This window comes from Aotus nancymaae, unplaced genomic scaffold (genome assembly GCF_030222135.1).
Source record: "Aotus nancymaae isolate 86718 unplaced genomic scaffold, 86718_ANA_hifiasm-v0.15.2.pri h1tg000020l, whole genome shotgun sequence".
In the NCBI taxonomy this organism is placed as follows: domain Eukaryota; kingdom Metazoa; phylum Chordata; class Mammalia; order Primates; family Aotidae; genus Aotus; species Aotus nancymaae.
Window position 1 is genome coordinate 43539924 of NW_026988432.1, and position 18892 is coordinate 43558815.

Here is an 18892-nt window from a genome sequence, read left to right on the forward strand (position 1 = left end):
TGGGGAGAATTTTTACCCTGCTGCCTGGGACTGGGGAGTGCCGGAGAGGGCTGCCAGAGCCATGACCCAGGCTGCCACACTCCCTGGTCCCCCGCCGGCTCCGGGCTCCCCTCTCCCTGCTGTTTTCTCCAGTCCACGCCTGCGCACTCGGTTCCGCCCCTGAGGCTGGGCTGTTCCCGGTGTCAAGGAGCAAAAGGCCCGGGGTCAGTGCTCGCCTCCTCTGCCCCGCAGGCTCCCTCAGGTTTTGGTCCCAGAGATAATATCCGAGGGGTACAGAAGGAGACGGAAAGCAGAGAGAGAGCTTGAAGGTAAAAAAACTGCACTTTTAATTCTGGCTGGCCCGCCCTACTTAAGAGGGGCTGGGCCATTCCGCTGCTCTGGTTCCACACAGCCCTGCCTGGCTGGGAATGTTTCAGGTGTTCTTAAGGAGACAGGACAGAATGGGGCCAGTTTTACTCACAATTTTTAAGTCTTCTTCACCGGCTGTACCTCTTTCCTGGCTGTAACTCTCTTCTGGTGTACCCCTCTCCTGGCTGGCTTGCCAAAATGTAATATTGGGGTTCAGGGGTTCAAGGTGCCCTGAGCTCTCCTGAGAGGATATTTCTCCAGGTTCTTGGTCTCTTGCCCTCTCAAGAATGAGAGAGGGGACCACAGAACAGTGGGCAGTAAATGCCGGACTCAAAAGTGTTTGTAGAAAGTGATTAAATTTTAGAGAGAGAGAGAAATAGGAGAAGGAGAGAGAAACGGTTAACTCTCACATTGAGTAAGAGAATCCAGAAAGATGGAATCCAGGAGAGAAAAGCAGCTTCCACACTGAGTGGAAGGGAATAGAGAGAGATGGAGTTTAGGAGGGGAAGACAGGCTTCCACGAAGGGAGTGTTAGTGGAAGGGGACCCAAACATGGAGTCCAGACGGGTGTGGAAGAAGGGGACTTTTAACCTGGGAGGATCCCCCACCTTGTCCAAGACCCTGGGCCAATGAAAGGAGTTCCTTAGAACTTCCACTGGAGTGATTGACTGTTACTTTCTTCCCGTACCGCTAAGTCTCCCAGATGGAGAGAGATGGGAGGGGGGCATGGTGCTAGGAAGTTCTTGCCCTTAAAACTCCACCTCCTTGTGGACCTGGAAAGAAAACACCTTCCCTTAGTATGTCAGTTTTTGTTTGATATGTTTTCAAATATATAATTGTGTGCACATAGACTTAAGATTTTTTATGCCTATCTGATGGATTGTCTCCTTTATTATTACCAAATGCACCCAATAACTCTGGTAATGCTTCTCATTTCTTTACTTTGAAACATTCTGTGTCACAGAATTTATAATTTATTTCTTCTAATTATCATATCATTAAAAATGAGTCTGGTTCTTATTTTATTGAAATATCTGTTCAATTTAAATTTAATTATATACTTGGTCAATAGCTATCATCTTGAAATTTGTTTTATATGTGACAGATCTCTTTATGTTTATTATTCTATCACTTCTTGTCTTTCTTTTAGTAAAATAGTTTTATTTTATTTTTCTATCTATAATACATTCTTTCATTGTTCTTATGCATATATATTCTTTTGTTATTCTCTTTGTGGTGACTTTAGAGATTTTTAGATAGTCGATATATGATTTAATGTCATAAAGTTATTGGTCTTTATCACTTCCTTGATAATGCCAGATCCTAGAACACTGTAATTCTATGACTACTATCATCATTTGCCTTACTCTTGTCATGCATGTTAATTCTGTAGGATTTTTAATTCCATGACACATTACAGTTATTATTTTGTATATATAATATGCTTTTTCTATTTTAGGCTAGGCAAATGAAATTGTAGGATATGCAGTATAAGTGATCCGCTTACCTCCACCACCCAAAGTGCTAGAATTACAGGCGTGATCCACCATGCCTGGCTTCTAGCATTCTTTTGATTAGTGTTACCATTGTATATCTTTCTCCATCACTTTACCTTTAACTGAGCTGCCTCTTTATATTAAGGCAGGTTTTGTAGACAACATATAGTTGGCCCCTGTCCTCCCTTCCCTATTATGACAGTCTCTGTCTTTTAATTAGAATATTTAGGACACTAAATTGGTATAGTTGGATTAATATATACTATGTTTGCAAATATTTTATATTAATTGCAGTTGTTCTTTGCTTATCTTCTAATTTTCTTCCTGCTCTGGTTTTAATTGAATATTTTATATGATTTTATTTATTATCCTCTCTTAGCATGTCAATGAGCTGTGTTTACATGCTCCTACGTTGTTGGTTTTCACTGTGATTTGTGTTTAATGTTTGCTGTAGCTGTGGGTGCCAGAGGGTTCAATTTCTCTAGTATCTTTATTTTTATTTATTTATTTATTTTTTAGCACTTCTGTACTTTATTTGGGGAACAATTTTAAACGGGAAAATCACCAAGAAAAAGCACACAAATGTGACAACGGCACTAAATAGGCTACAAAAAAGGTTATTTGTTTATAGTATGAGAGCTGAAACAAGATGGCAGAATGTTGCCCTGTTTACCCTAAGCTAGGAATGTTTTCATCACATGATTAAAATTTTTCAGGGCTCTGCACAGTATCTTTATTTTTTTCCTTTTCTGTTATCTTTGAATTTCCCTATGAATTATTTTAAAAACAGATTCTGTGTCTTGCAGCTCTTTTAGTTGCAATTCAATGTTCTTATACTGTAGCCTTGATAATTTGTGGTAAGGTGAGGGGGAGGGGAAGCCTTTGATAATCTTTTGATTAAAATCAGTCTCTTAGTGTTCTGCATCCCTGAGCTGTGACCTTTTAAATGCGTCTCAGCTTTGTTTTTTTCTTCTGTGGGGAAGACAGGAAGGATAGATGGTGGTGGAGTTGGCTGATTGTCTTTTCTGCAGGTCAGATAAGGCTCTGATAAAGTCTTTTCAATTGGAGAGTAGGTTTTTTTTTCTTTATGAAGAATGCTCTGGTGTTTTTCAAACTGGATACTCACTAATCTCCCTGCCAGAATCCAGAGGGTATTTTTATTAGGTCTTTACTTTGAGACCCTGGCAGAATTCCCCAGGCTCAAGCTAGTCTACCTACCTTCAGCTTCCAGCAGTTCATGAAAATGGCCATTTATGTGTTTCTAGCAGATTATGGCTCCAACAGCTTCTGCTCTAGGTAAGCAGATCTCAGGTGTACCTCTGTATTCACCTTTCTTTCCTAATTTCAGAGTGGTGATTTGCCCTGTGATTTCAATTCTCTGATAGATTTTAAAAAGTCATTGATTTTCAGTATGTTCAGATTTTGTGTTGTTCTAAGGACAGCATTGATGACTTCCAAGGTTTTTATATAGCACAGCTTTAGAATTTTAATTGCTTTATATTTTTAGTGCAAATTTGTAGGCAACACATTCTGGCAGTTTCTGTCTGAAAAACCTCCTCATTTTACCTCCGTCCAGGTGCAATGAAAAATACTTATACTGGGTAAATAATTCTAGGTTAGCAGCTTTTCCTTTCAGTTCTTTAATTGTGTCATTCCATTGTGTTCTGTCTTTAGTCTCTTATTCCTCCACTGAAGATAATGTGGGCTTTTCTCCTCTCTTGTTGCTTTTAGGATTTTTTTCTTTCTTATTGCTATTCATCAGTTTTACCATGGCAAGCCTAGGATAACCTTTGTTTTTCCTTCTAGGGATTCCTAGAGATTTTTAAAGATGCTCAGACATGACTTTTTCAAATATTGCCTATGATCCATTTTCTCTCTCTCTCTCTCTCTCTCTCTCTCTCTCTCTCTCTCTCGCTCTGTCTCTCTCCCTCTCTTTCACTGACTCTTATTACACATTTTATAGGTCTCTTTTTGTACATTATTTTGTGTTTCCAATAATCTGCACCTTAGTTTTCTCATGCTCTCTTCTGCCATTTCTAATTTGCTGTTAAACATATTAGTTAATGTTCTAGTTTTAGGCATTATATTTTAACTTCTAGAATCTCAGTTGTGTATTTTTTCTTGTATATTTTAATTGTCTGAAGAAACTTGTAATATTTTCAATAATTTGTTTGCAAATTTTTCTGAACATATACATTATAATGTTAAAGTCTTTGTGTACTAACTCCAATGTGTATATTATATTCATTAAAAATCTTATTTCCTCCTGGCTTTGGTCATGTCATCTCTTGGCATATCTAGTAATTTTTTATTGAATATTCTGATAATGTTATTATGCTCTGAGACTATTGCCCCCTTTTCATACTAAGTAAATAGGATTGGGTACTGGATGACATTGTAATAAGACTCAGTCTAGCTCTTGTTTGTTCTGTTACCAGAGCCTAGCCTTTGTGGGCTTCTCAGTAAAAATATGCTTGCATTCATTGGAACCCCTCTTGCTAGTCTTTGTCCTCTCAGTACTGCAAGATGACATAAAATTCTTTGCTCTTTTAACAGATTTTTGCCTCAACTTTTAAATATTCTGCAACTGAAGATATTTAGAATTATGTCAGTGTTTAAAAAGAAACCACTTCCATGTTTGAGACACCACAATTTTTTACTTTTGTCTCCCAAATGTCATGTGTTGGCTTATAGTTCACCTTTCCCTGCAGATGTCCTCTGTCCTAAGAAGCCAGGATTTTCCCCCAAATCAGTAAAATGCCACCATGGTAAAATTTGTTTCAGATCATTAGTTCAGCAGTCCTGGTATATTTACTGGAGACTCTTCCCCTAAAAGGTCTTTGTTTCCTGAGATAGCACACAGTTCAGCTGGGGCTTTAATTTTAGCTCCCTTGTTTCTTGCCTCATAGAGCCTCAAAATTTATCCAATGTGTCTGGTATTGAGAATCTACTTTTCTCAATTTTGGGCACGTTAGTTGACTTGACAATGCAAAGCCCTACTATTTTCTCAGAGACATTGCCTCCTGGAGACACCTGCACCAAAATTCTTTGTCTTCCCTGCTGTGTACCAAAAGGATAAGCAAAAGCAGAACTCCAGCTACCTCTTTCCTACTTTATCCTCCAACAATAACCCCAAATATGTAGTTTGCAAATATTTTCTCCCTTTATGTGAGTTGTCTCTTCATTTTGCTGATGGTTTCCTTTGCTGTGCCGAAGGTTTCAAACATGGTATGATACCATTTGTCCATTTTTGCTTTAGTTGCTTGTGCTTTTGGGTATTACTCAAGAAAGCTTTGCCTAGTCCAATGTCCTGGAGAGTTTCTCAGATCTTTTCTTTTAGCAGTTTTATAACTTGAGGTCTTAGATTTAAGTCTTTAATCTAGTTTGATTTGATTTTTGTATATGTTGAGAGATAAGGGCCTACTTTCATCTTTTACATTTGGATATCCAATTTTCCCAGCACTATTTATTGAAGAGATTGTCCTTTCCCCCATGTATGTTCTTGGAACCTTTGCCAAATATGAGTTCTTTGTAGATATATGGATTTATCCCTGGATTCTCTATTCTGTTCCACTGATCTATGTGTTTGATTTTATGCCAGTATCATGCCATTTTGGTTGCTATAGCTCCGTAGTATTAATTTAAAATCAAGTGATGTGATTCTTCCTTTTTTGTTTGTTTTGCTTACATTAGATTGGGCTCTTCTGAGTCTTGTGTGGTTCCATATAATTTTAGGATTTTTTTCTATTTTTGTGAATAAATCTGCTCTAGTCATTATTACTTGTTTTCTTCTACTAAGTTTGGATTTGGTTTGCTTTTGCTTTTCTAGTTCTTTAAGATGCATTGTTAGGTTGTTTATTTGAAGCTTTTAAAATTTTTTGATGTAGGCATTTATAGCTATAAATTTATAGCTGTAGTACTATAGCTCTTAGTACTGACTTTGCTGTTTCCCCTAGGTTTAGGTATGTTGTGTTTCCATTATGATTTGTTTCAAAAGATTTTTTAAAATTTTCATAATTTCTTTATTGATCCACTGATCATTCAGGACTATATTTTTAAATTTCTGTGTATTTATATAGTTTCCAAAATTCCTCTTTTAATTGATTTCCAGTTTTATTCCATTGTGGTCAGAGATAATGCTTAATATTATTTCAGCTTTTTTTGAATATTTAAGACTTCTTTTATGATACATATGGTCTATCCTTGATAATAATCCATGTGCTGAGGAAAAGAATGTGTATTCTGCAGCCATTGAATGAAATGTTCTGTAAATATCTATCAGGTCCATTTGTTTTACAGTGCAGATAAATTTTGATGTTTCTTTATTGATTTTCTGTCTGGAAGATCTATTCAATGCTGAAAGTGGGATGTTGAAGTCTCCAGCTATTATTGTATTCAGGTCTATCTCTCTCTTTAGCTCTAATAATCTGCTTTATATATCTGGGTGCTCCAGAGTTGAATGCATACATAGTTACAAATATTATATAATCTTGCTGACTTGACCCCTTTATCATTATATAGTGACCTTCTTTGTCTCTTATAGTTTCATCTTGAAATCTATTTTGTCTGATATACATATAACCATTTCTGTGCTTTTTTGGGTTTAATTGGCATAGAATATCTTTTTCTATCCTTTTATTTTCAGTTTATGTGTGTCTTTATAGGTGAAGTGTATTTCTTATACGCAATAGATAATTAGATTTTGCTTTTTCATATGTTCAGCCTTTCTATGTCTTTTGACAGGAGAACTTAGACCATTTACATTCAATGTTATTATTGATAAGTAATGACTTATGCATATCATTTTTTGGTTTGTCTTGCAGTCTTCTCTTCCTTCTTTATTCCATTCTTCTTTTTAGTAAAGGTACTTTACTCTGGTCGTATGATTTAATTTCTTACTTTTTATTTTTTGTGTATCCATTATGTATTTTTGATTCAAGGTTATCATGAGGCTTGCAAATACTATCTTATACCCCATTGTCAGTTATCAGTTTTAAACTGATAACAATTTAGTACTGTTTGCATAAACAATCAAACACAAAGAAAATGAATAAAAGCTCTATAGCTTAACTTCATCTCTCTGCTATTTAACTTCTTATTGTACTGTATATGTCCTGAAAAGTTATAATTATTATGTTGGATTGGTTCATCATTTAGTTTTTCTACTTAATAGTGGTTTGTTTACACACCACAGTTAGAGTGTTATAATATCCAGGTTTTTCTGTGCACTATTACCAGTGAGTTTTGTACCTTCAGGTTGTTTTTTATTGCTCATTAATTGTCATGTCTTTCTGACTGAAGTTCTCATTTTATAATTTCTTGTAGGGAGGTCTGGTATTAATGAAATCCCTCAGCTTTTCTTTGTCTAGGAAGGTGTTTATTTCTCCTACATATTTGAAAAATATTTTCACCAATGTACTATTTTAGGCTAAACTTTTTTCCTTCAGCATTTCAAATATGTCATGCAAGGCCATGTGTGGTCGCTAATGCCTGTAATCCCAGCATCCGGGAGGTCAAGGCAGGTAGATCACTTGAGGTCAGGAGTTTGAGAACAGCCTGACCAATACAGTGAAACCCTATCTCTACTAAAAATACAAAAATTAGCCAGGCATGTTTGTGGGTGCCTGTAATTCCAGCTACTTGAGAAGCTAGGAAAATCACCTGAACCTGGGTAGTGGAGGTTGCAATGAGCCAAGATCACACCACTGCACTCCAGCCTGGGCGACTCTGTCTCAAATACACACACACACACACACACGTCATGCCACTATCTCCTGGCTTATAAGGTTTCCAATGAAAAGTCTGCTGCCAGACATATTGGAGCTCCATTGTATGTTATTTGTTTCTTTTCTCTCGGTTCTTTTAGGATCTATTCTTTATCCTTGACTTTTGGGAGTTTGGTTATTAAATGCCTTGAATAAGTCTTCTTTGGGTTAAATCTGCTTGGTGTTCTATAACCTCCCTGCACTTGGATATTGATATATTTCTCAAGGTTTGAGAAGTTCTCTGTTATTATTCCTTCAAATGAACTTTCTAATCTCATCTCTATCTCTGCCTCCTCTTTAAGGCCAATAACTCTTAGATTTGCCTTTTTTGGGCCATTTTCTAGATCCTGTGTGCATGCTTCATTGTTTTTTATTCTTTTTTCTGTTGTCTCCTCTGACTGTGTATTTTCAAATAGCCTATATTCAAGCTCACTATTTCTTTCTGCTGCTTGATCAATTATGTTATCAAAATACTCTGGTGCATTCTTCAGTATGCCAATTGTATTTCTCAACTCCAAACTTTGTGCTTAATTCTTCTTATTTCAATCTCTTTGTTAAATGTATCTGGTAGAATTCTGAATCCCCTCTCTGTGTTATCTTGAATTTCTTTCAACCTTCTCAAAACAGTTACTTTGAATGCTCTGGCTGATATGTCACATATCTTTGTTACTCTAGGATTGCTGCCTTATTTGGTTTGTTTTGTGAGGAAATGTTTTCCTGGATGGTCTTGATGCTTGTAGATGTGTGTCTGTATCTGTGCATTAAAGAGTTAGGCCTTGTAGTCTTCTCAGTCTGAGCTTGTCTGTACTCATCTTTCTTGGGAAAGCTTTCCAGGTATTGAAATGAATGTGGATGTTGTGATCTAAGCTGTTTCTGCTTTAGGGGATACCCTATGCCCAGTAATGCTGTGGTACTTGCAGACTTGTAGATGCACCACCCTCATGGTCATGGGTAAGATCTAGAAAAATTATCTGCATTACCAAGGAGAGACTCTTATGCTTGTTCCTTACGTTTTTCCAAATAGAGTCTCTCTGTCTCTTCTCTGAGCCTCCTAGAGCTAGGGGTGGAGTTACACATAAGCACCTTTGTGGCTACCATCACTGGGAGTGTATTGGTTCAGACCTGAAGCCTGCACATCACTGGGTCTCACCCATGGCCCACTGTAACCCACTACCTGGTTTAGTCTATGTTTGCTCAAGACTCTGGGGCTCTACTATCAGCAAGCAGTGAGGCCAGTCTGGCTTGTGTTCTTCCTTTCGGGGTGGTGAGTTCTTTTAGGTCCTGGGCAGGTCCTGAGGTGCTAGCCAGGAGCCAAAATACTCAGAAGTCTACCTGGTATTCTATTGTATCATGGCTGAGCTGGCACTCAAATCATGAGATGCAGTCATTCCCACTTTTCCTTTCCCTTACCACAGTCAGAGAAGCCTCACTCCACAGTCACTACCACCACAGGCCCAGGCTACTGCTGATGTTCATTCAAGGTACAAGGGCTCTTCATTCAGCTTGTGGGAAATGCTGTCTGGCCTGCGACTCAGCCTTTAAAACTGAGCTCCCCTCTGACCCAGAGCATCCAGAAATTACACCCATGACCCAAGACATGGAACTGGGGACCCAAAGACCCTACTTGGTGTACTATCCCTCTGTGGCTAAGCAGATACCTAAGGTGAAAGAGAAAGCTCCTTCTACTTTTACCTCTGCTTTTCTCAGGCATAAGGAGTTTCTTGTCATATCTTCCATAGCTGAGAATATGCTGTGACTCACCTGAAGCCAGCAAGTCTCAGAGTCTCACCCAAGGCCCATGGCATACTACTTGAGTTTTGCTGCTGACTGTTCAGGGGCCAAAGGCTCTTTAGTCAGCTGGTGGGGGTCCTGCCAGGACTAGGTTTTTCTCTTTAAGGCATGGGTTCTCTTCTAGATCAGGGAGTGTCTAGAAATGTTATCCAGGAGCTAGGACCTGGAATAGGGGCCTCACAACTGTGCCCAGTGACTTATGCTACTGTGGCTGAGCTGGTATCCAACATGGAAGATACAGTCCTCTCATCTTCTCCTGTCCTCAAGTGAAAGAAAGTGTCTCTTGTAGCCATGAGTATGCAGCTTGGGGTTAGGGGATGGGTGGCACTAGCCTTCCGTTAGCCACCCTAACTGGTGTCTCAATAGGCTGCATGCCTCTCAAGTCCACTGGCTCTTAGCCCAGTTCAGCAAAAGAACTTGCCTAGCAGTTGCAGTCCTTGTGCTTAGAATTCCTGTTAAATTTGTTTAGGACCTCTATACACTTTAGTCTGTGGTGGCAAGGCTTGCCAAAACTCAAGTTCTGGCCATTGGGATGGTCAATTTTCCTCTGGCTAGGGTTAGTCTGAATGTTCCCTCTGTGGGCAAGAATCAGCTGACTTCAGCCCAGTTTTGCTTACTGTTGTGACGGGGCAGCACTGAGTTCAATGTAATGTCTCACAGTTGCTGCACTCTCCCTCTCCCAAGTTCAAAGATTCTCTCTGTGCCATGGGGACACTGCCTGGGGATGGGGAAGGGATGGCAATGGCAGTTCAGAAATGTATTTCTGACCTGCTTCAATGCCTCTTTCAGCAACATGAAGTTAAAACCAGGTACAGTGAGGGCTCACCTGATTTTTGGTTCTTATGAAGATGCTTTTCTGTGTAGATAGTTGTTAAATTTTGTGATCCTGTAGGGAAGATGATCAGTGAAGCCTTCTATCTGGCCATGATGCTCCACCCCTCCTACCTATGTAGTTTTTCTATTGTTACTCTTGGAGGAGGGAGACAACTATCATACCTTTCTAACATCTTACTAGAAAACCAATCTGGAATTCTTAAATATGTTAATTTATTTTGTAATACTTTTATTACTTTATAGTTTTACTTATATTACTTTCTATGGCTAGCTAAGTCTTATGACCTAAAAATGAAATCACTATTTTAAAATAGTATAGATAAAGTAATGAAAATAACTAAATCCTAACTCACAATAGATAACATGACATTTCTTATTTTTTATCTATGTTTTACCTTTTCAACTATGTGCTTGAAGTACTACTACCTATGTATCTATCCAATAACTTGAAACAGAATGACTGTGTGTACATACGGAAACAAGGGGATGGAATTGTTAAATTCAGGTTCCCGGACCCTTTTCACAAGTAAGGAATTTAAATTTGGGTTGAGGGGGTAAGGCCCAATAATTTACATTTTTAACAAGCCTCTTCTATGAAGACTTTGATTCATGTTTCATTTTGAGAACCACTCCTCTAAAATCTTTGAAACACTCATATTTATTTTCTAATATGTTCATTCAAATGCAAATGCAACACGTTATTACTATCATTGTCATGATTAATTTAAAATTATTAATGAGGCTGTGTGTGGTAGCTCATGCCTATAATCCCAGAACTTTGGGAGGCCGAGTTGGGCAGATAACTTGAGACCAGGAGTTTGAGACCAGCCTGACCAACACGGTGAAACCTCGTCTCTATTAAAAACACAAATATTAGCTGGGCATGGTGGTGCAGGCTTGTAATCCCAGCTACTTGGGAGACTGAGGCACGAGAATAGCTTAAACTCAGGAGGCGAAGGCTACAGTGAGCTGAGATTGCACCACTGCACTCCAGTCTAGGTGACACAGTGAAACTTTGTCTCAAGAAAAAAAAAAAAAAGATCAATGAATTTGACTTTAGTTTTCTTGGTTTGATTATTTGTTAATTATACTAGTCTAATTAATTCTTCATGTCAACAAATGTATGATTTCTGTTTTTACTTCTTTTCATATTCCTATCTGGAAGGCAAATCTTTTATCAATGCAAGGTATGGTCCACCTGTCACCATTGCATATTGCATTGACTTGCTAATGTCATACTTTTGAAATAATGCTATATTCAATTTTATTTTCGGCCTGTCATTTGGGAGTTTTTTAAGGCTGAACATTTCCAAAGGACTTATACCTAGTAAGTTTTGCTTAGGGTGTGCACAAGCATTATCTCACCTTGGGGAAAAAGGACAATCTCAGTAATACAGATAAACACACATTTGTTATGGAAGAGGGAGTGGAGAGTGTAGAAATATACATGTACTTTAACATTTTCTCTGAGGAATCCACTTCTTTGAAGTTAGACAGCTTTTTGTTTTCAACCCTCCAAACAAAAAAATATAATTACCTTAACTTTTCCCAGACAACTGAATTGAACAGTTCATTGGTTCTAGGGTCCCTAAATTCATTCTTTAAGAAGGGGAAGGGCTTTCTTCAGTGATTCTATTATGGTTTTGGTATCTCTTTTGGTGGAAAAGAGTTTAAAAAGCCTAAACATTTCCTCTCTCATGTAGCCTTCTAATACAAATTTATTTATTTATGTACTTAAAAGTCTTCGTACTTAAAAGTCTTCATTTAATATCTGCTTTCCTCATCTTTACAACAACAATCCCTGGACTACAGAGAGGTACTCAGTTCAGATATCTTGTATCTCTGAGTTTGGGGTTAGAATTTTAAGAACTTTTCACTGTCATTCTCATATACAATCTACAGGCAAGATATATTTTCCTTAAAATATTTTCCTGCTGAATTTTAAATATGTAGCAAGTATTAACCCAGAAACTTGTGTGCAAAACAAACTAGTAACTAATTTGCTTTCCTTCTTTTCAATTGCCATAATTCTGGCTCTGAGTTTCCTTCCTACTAGGTTGGTGGGAAATTTTCCTTGTATCTCACTGCCATTTTTACTGGGTCAGAAACAAAAGTATGAATTCAGCAAGGCATTGGGAACTGAAATGCAGAGTTGGAAAAGAGAAATTTTAAAGACATAAGTGATTGCTGACATATGAATAAAATTTATCTCCCCAAAAAGTTCAGTGAAGTATAACCTCACATATCTGAGAAACACATCTGGCTTCAAGATGGCAAGCTAAGTATATGAGAGAGACCGAGAACAGATTAAATCTAAGTGCTGCTAAAAATCCTGTCCTGAATGAGTATTAAAAGTTTAAAGCAAATAACTATTCTTGAAATAAACTTTAAAAATTCTATATTTATGTAAAAGTAACTGGAATGAAGAAAATATAATCAGGCAAATAATAGAATATTTTTTAAAAAAAGAAGAGAAAGAGTATCATATATGTAGGGAGCCGTATAAGATGGCAGGAATAAGTTCAAATAAATAAATGAACAACAATAATGAATTAATTTTGGTTAAATTATCTTAGCTCTTTATAGTTAAAAATCAAACTGCATTTTATTTACTAGATCCGTGCCTAAAACAAAGTGCCACCACATTGTGAAAAATAAATATTTAAAAAAAGATTCTAGCAAATGCTAACAAAAAGAAAATAACTAAATTCTATTAACAATGATATAATGATCAGAATTCAAGTCACAGTAATTAAAAAGATTATCTTTAAAACTGTCACCTTTCTAATAATGATTACATTCAAAAGGCAAGTGTGTAAGTTGGGTGTCCGAAACATAACAGGAGAAGCCCATGCAATTAAAACTAAGGAATAGCATCAGCTCAACTTGACTGTAAGAAGAATTTGAGTAATCAGTCCAATTTAAATAATTAAAGGACTTGTAATCTCTTGAGGGGAAAAACAATACAAAGTCTGACATATCAATAACTATCGTTCTTGCATACATGATGTATGAAATAAAACAAAAATTTATGAGACGTGCAAAGATGTATATTTACCTTTGGTTCTTCAGATGTGGTTTCCTTTTGTTCTTTGAGCATATTTAGGACAGCTCATTTAAAGTCTTTGTCTAGTAAGACCAATGTCAAGATATGCTCAGGGAAAGTTTCTGTGAATTGCTTTTCTCCCACTGAGTATGAGCCATACTTTTTTGTTTCTCTCTATGTATCATATATATATTTTTAAATACTGGACATTTAAAATAGGTTTGTTGTTATTGCTGTTTGTTATTAGTGTTTGTGTTGTTGCTGTTTCCTGTTAAATACTTTTAAATTTATATTCTTTTAAATGTGTGGCTACAGAAATCTGCTTAATTAGGTTAATGGTTAGCTAATGAATGACAGAAATTTCTTTAAATGCCTGAACAAGTCTAACAGATTTTACCAAAAGTCTCTGTGCGATTTGTGGTGCAGTTTCAATGTCCAGGTAGACAGTTTAAAAGTCCACCTTAACCTTTACTTCTTATTTGTGTAGACCTTCAATTTCATACAGAAATGAGAGCTTCTTAGGGCCATCTTCCATCTTTCCAGGCTATGCTAACAGCACTACATGTGCACATGTCCTTCCAGATTCCTAAGGATATGTCAGAGTTTTTCAGTCAGCAATGTATATCTCATTCCCAAGCTTTTCCTTTGATGGTTTTGGATCTGCTTGTTTGTCCTAATCGTTATTGCCACCTGAGATATTAAATAATTGTGGCTGATTGTTTTTGACAAACAGCTTCAGAGAAAAGGCTATTTACACTGGGTCAGCTCAATGTCAGATAAACTAAAGACAAGCTTTGCTAGTGGGATTGCTCAGAAAGCTCCAGAAAGGTCAAACAATGACAATTTTCTTGAAATTAGAATTTTGAGAAGATTCCACCCTGTTCTTTGCCTTTTACATACTCCTAGGTTGTTGGTTTTCACTGTGATTTGGGAACTATTGCTTTTCAAGGCTACCAAAGGCCTACTACAAAGGTCATGGAATTGGGAAAGTTAAAATAGTACAGACCTCACTATTCTTACTAAGATTCAGCCAATATTCTTGAATAGACCTCCCAGTTTGTTGAATGCCTTTGGTTAATTTCCAGTCTTCTGAAAATGTTCATTTCTGACAATTTTTTGCCAGTATTATGACTGCTTTTATGGAGGAGAGGTTTGTTGGAGGTCCTTACTGAGCCATTCTTGCTGACATCCAGCAAAGAGTTCTTAGATTTGACACCAAAAAGCATGAGCCATAAAATTTTTAAAAAAATCTATAAATTAGGCCTCATCAAAATTAAATCTTTTCTCTTTGGAAGACTTTATTAAGAGAATGACAAGACAGGTCAAACAGTTGTTGGCGGTGGGGGTGGTGGAATTTGCATATCACATGTCTGTCAAAGAACCTGTATCTAGAATACATGCAGAATTCTCAAACTTCAACATCAGAAAACAAACAGTACCATTAGATGGTGGGCAAAAACTTGAACTGATATTTTACCAAAGAGGATATGTAGATAAAAAATAATCACATGCAAATATGTTCAACATTGTTAGCTATTAGATAAATGAAAATTAAAGCCACAATAGGATATCACCACACAACTATCAGAATACTAAAAAAAAAAAAAAAAAAAAAAAAAAAAAAATAGTGATAATAACAAGTGTCAGTGAAAACATAGAAAACTCGGTTTCTTATAGATCACTGGTGGGAATATAAAATGTCATAGGCACTCTGGAAAATAGTCTGGTGGTTTTCTTTAAGATTAAAAATGGATTTAAAATATGACCTAGCAAATATTGCAAAGAAATGAAAACTTATTTTTGTAGAGAAACTTGTACATAAATATTTTTAGCAGATTTATAATAGTAGCTAAAACCTAGAAAATATCCAAACGTCCTTCAGTAGGTGATATGGTTTGGATTTGTGTCCCTACCCAAATCTCTTGTTGAATTGTAATCACCAAAGTTGGAGGAGGGGCCTGGTGGAAGGTGATTGGAACATAGGGACGAATTTCCCCCTTACTGTTCTCGTGGTAGTGAGTTCTTACGAGATTTGGTTGTTTAAAAGTGTGTAGCACCTCCTCTTTTGCTCTCTTTCTCCTGCTCTAGTCATGTGAGATGTGCCTGCTTCACCTGCTGCCGTGATTGAAAGTTTCCTGAGGTTTCCCCAACCAGGCTTCCTGTACAGTCTGTCGAACCATGAGACAATTAAATCTCTTTTCTTTATAAGTTACCCAGTTTCAGGTATTTCTTTATAGCAGTGCAAGAATGAACTAATACAATGGGTGGTGGTTAATAAAACAGTACACCTATGCATGGAATGCTATTCAGGAATAAAAAGGAGCAAACTATTAAAACATGTACTAACTTGCTTTAACCTAAAGGAAATTATAGTGAGTGAAAAAACCAATCTGAAAAGAATATATACTACATGATTCCATCATATAACATTTATGAAATAGTGTAATTACAGAGAGGAAAAACAAATTAATGATTGATGGTGGTTAGAATATGGAAGCAGGAGTCAGTGTGGCTATAAAGTAGTAGAATAGAGGAATCTTGTAGTGATGGCACAGTTAGGTATCTTGACTTTGGTGGTGGTAAAGTAAAGCTATGGATGTCATAGAATTGCATAGAGTTATACCCCTTCCCCTGCAACATACAACTAGGTACACATATAACTGTTGAAATCTGGATAAGTTCTATAAATTGTACCAACAGTGATAAAAAATTACAAATAAAGTGTCAGCCATTCAAATTGAGCAATGTGTTAAAAGAACAATGTATTATGACTGTGTTGAAAACCACTTAATACTTACTAAATCCTCATTTATCTTCTTCTCTAGTAACCAAAACTCTGATTTTAATTCAGTCACTAGTCTGGCCAACTTAAAAAATATATACATTCTTCTCAATTTTTTGGAGGTAGGGTGGCTAATAAAGTGTAAGAAGAAACTGTGGATTGTTACTTCTGGGGAAACTGTTGTTTCCATACTACTCACCTTTTCATTTTCTGGCCTCTGATGAAGATGTGAGGATTGGATCTCTGGTGGTAATCTTGGAATTATAAGGAAAAACCAAGAAAAAACAGAGGCCTTTTTTATGTACTCAAATTGCTGAACCAATGTCAGGAATTGCTTTACTCTAGACTTTTGGTTATTTCAGAAATATAAGCTTTTGTGTGTTTAATCAAGTATATCCCTGTTTCTCTTATTAGTAGCTGAATGCAATTCCTAACTGAAACACTGACCAAAAAAGTTTATTCATGTATTACAATGATGGATTAATGAGAAATTATATCAAGATAATTATATTTGTTAATACACTAAAGAAGAAAAGTTATATAATTATTTCAATGTCTGCTGATACAGAATTTTATAAAATCTAATATCCTTTCATGATAATAACTCTTGAATAATGAGAAATAGAAAAATACTTTCTTAATGCATTGAAAAGTCATCTGATAAAAACCTAGACAAACATTTAATAATGAGATATTAGAAACACACCCTGTATTGTCAGAAATAAGTACAGAATATCTACTATCATTACTATTATTGAATAATAAGTTAGTGATTTAAGTTAAATTAGGAAAAGAAGAAAATGACTCAAAGATTAAAAAGAAGTTATCTGATAGTCTTCCTAGAATATTTTCAGAGAATAAGTTAATAAACAATGGAACTAGTAAAGGAACTTAGCAAATTGCCTGGATAAAAATTCCCCATGCAGCAATCAAATTTTTAAAATTATTCATTAATAAAAATTAAAAATTAAAAATAAGGACCTGTTTACAGCAGTAACAAAAACATAAAATGCCTGGTTAAGAACAGTAACAACAGACTGAAAAAATTCAAGATGTATAAAGAAGGACATGACAGTTCAGTGCAATGCTAAAAATAGATCTAAATACACAGAACTATGCTACATTTATAGTGGAAAATAGTCAATATTATAAAAACATTCATAGAGTCAGAATGAGTAAAATTTTTGGAAGCAATAGAATTGCTTTGATTGTCGTGATGGTGGTGGTTACACAAGTGTATGTGTTTGTCAAAATTCTGAACAATACACAAAAACGGAGTAATCTCCCTGTAAGTAAATGATATCCCAACATAATTTTTTAAAACTTAACTGGGAAATTTTCAATATGCTTCAATAAAAATTGTCACGATTGATTCAAACTATAAGAAAAATCTACCTTTCTCAAATTAGTCTAGTCAAGAGAATATTTATAAAATAAAAATAATGTGATTTTTTTAACACTCAGCAAAAGTAAAAAATCAAAACAAAATCTGGCAATAAAAAGTGTCAGTAAATATGTAGAGAGCAAGACTTTTCTTATTTTTAGGATGTGAATATTGTATATTGATTTGCTCAGTTTAGGCAGAAATTTGGAAGTACAATTAAAAATAAATTTTTTGAGTCTATTTCTGTGCAATTCTACTTCTAGATATGTGTGCTTATGGGCATAATAAAGTTCACTACAGCACTATTTGGCTAATCAAAACACTGAAAACAAACAATATATTTCACAAAGGTTTAAATCAAATATGGGATGTACATTTTATGAAATACTGTCTTTGAATTAAAGTATAGAATCCACATGCATTAACACAGATACCTAAAAATCACATAATGTATAGTACATAGCATATGATACCACCAAAATAAAAACACATACAAGAAATAATTGATAACAGCACACACATTAGCTAAAGGTTAAAAAAAAAAAAAAAGGAAATATGAAGAAAGACGTAATAGTAATTACCTTGGGGGAATGAAAGAGAATCCTGGGATTGAGGATGGCGACCAAAGGTAATTTTAAATTTGGGTGTAACTTACTTGAAAAATGTAATAAAAAATTAGCATTACGTGTAGGTTGTACAGATAAAAATGAATTAAAAGGGTCTCGCAAATATTTCTGTAAGTGAGTTTTGATGGTGGTGCTCAATTAAAGAGCAAAAACCAATTTTGGATCACACTGGATCAATACTGAGTTAATACAGATAACTTCTCAGAGATTCTATATATGATACATTGGGGGACACCTAATAAAGAAGAAGAAATTGATGATTTTAGGAAATGTGAGGAGGTGAATTTGATTTTTGAATTTGAAGGGAAAATTGGAATTTTCAAGTGAAATGGGCCAGAGTGAGTTGAATGACCGCAGACAAGAGCACTGGCAAGGGGAGCAGTATGTACAAAGGCCTTGAGTCCTGAATGGGAGATAAAGTATAGTGTGACTGAAAACACATATGTATTTAGAAGGAAGGGGCTCTACAGAAGCTGTAAAGAGGGCAGAGGCTGGAGATAATAATCTGGGGTGGATTGTGGGGCCTTTATGCAGTAGAAATGCATATATCGTTTTCCTGGTTATTGAACTTTTCTCAAAAATGTCTACCTGTACAACCTATTATTAAATTGCTAGTTCAAAGCCCATGATGACTCCTCAACTACCCTGATTTATTTTAAGCTTTCTTTTTCAGACTGCTTTTAGCACCCACAATCTGTATCCATCATTTTGATACTTAAGTGCCTACAATTCTGGAAATTTCTTATATTGCTTCAGGTGTCTTTACTTTCCAAAAAATAAAACAAAACACACACAAACACACAAAAGAAACAAACAAAAG

At 36.0% G+C, this 18892-nt stretch overlaps 1 protein-coding gene across 1 annotated transcript in view; it reads left to right on the plus strand.

Moving 5' to 3' along the window:
- Positions 1 to 238: 238 nt before the first annotated feature.
- The window catches only part of CCDC178 (coiled-coil domain containing 178), a 559051-nt gene continuing 540397 nt past the window's right edge, over positions 239 to 18892 (plus strand). The window contains exon 1 of the mRNA XM_064378981.1: positions 239 to 308. The gene's annotated coding sequence lies outside the window, so the exon portion shown is untranslated. The remainder of the gene's footprint in view (positions 309 to 18892) is intronic.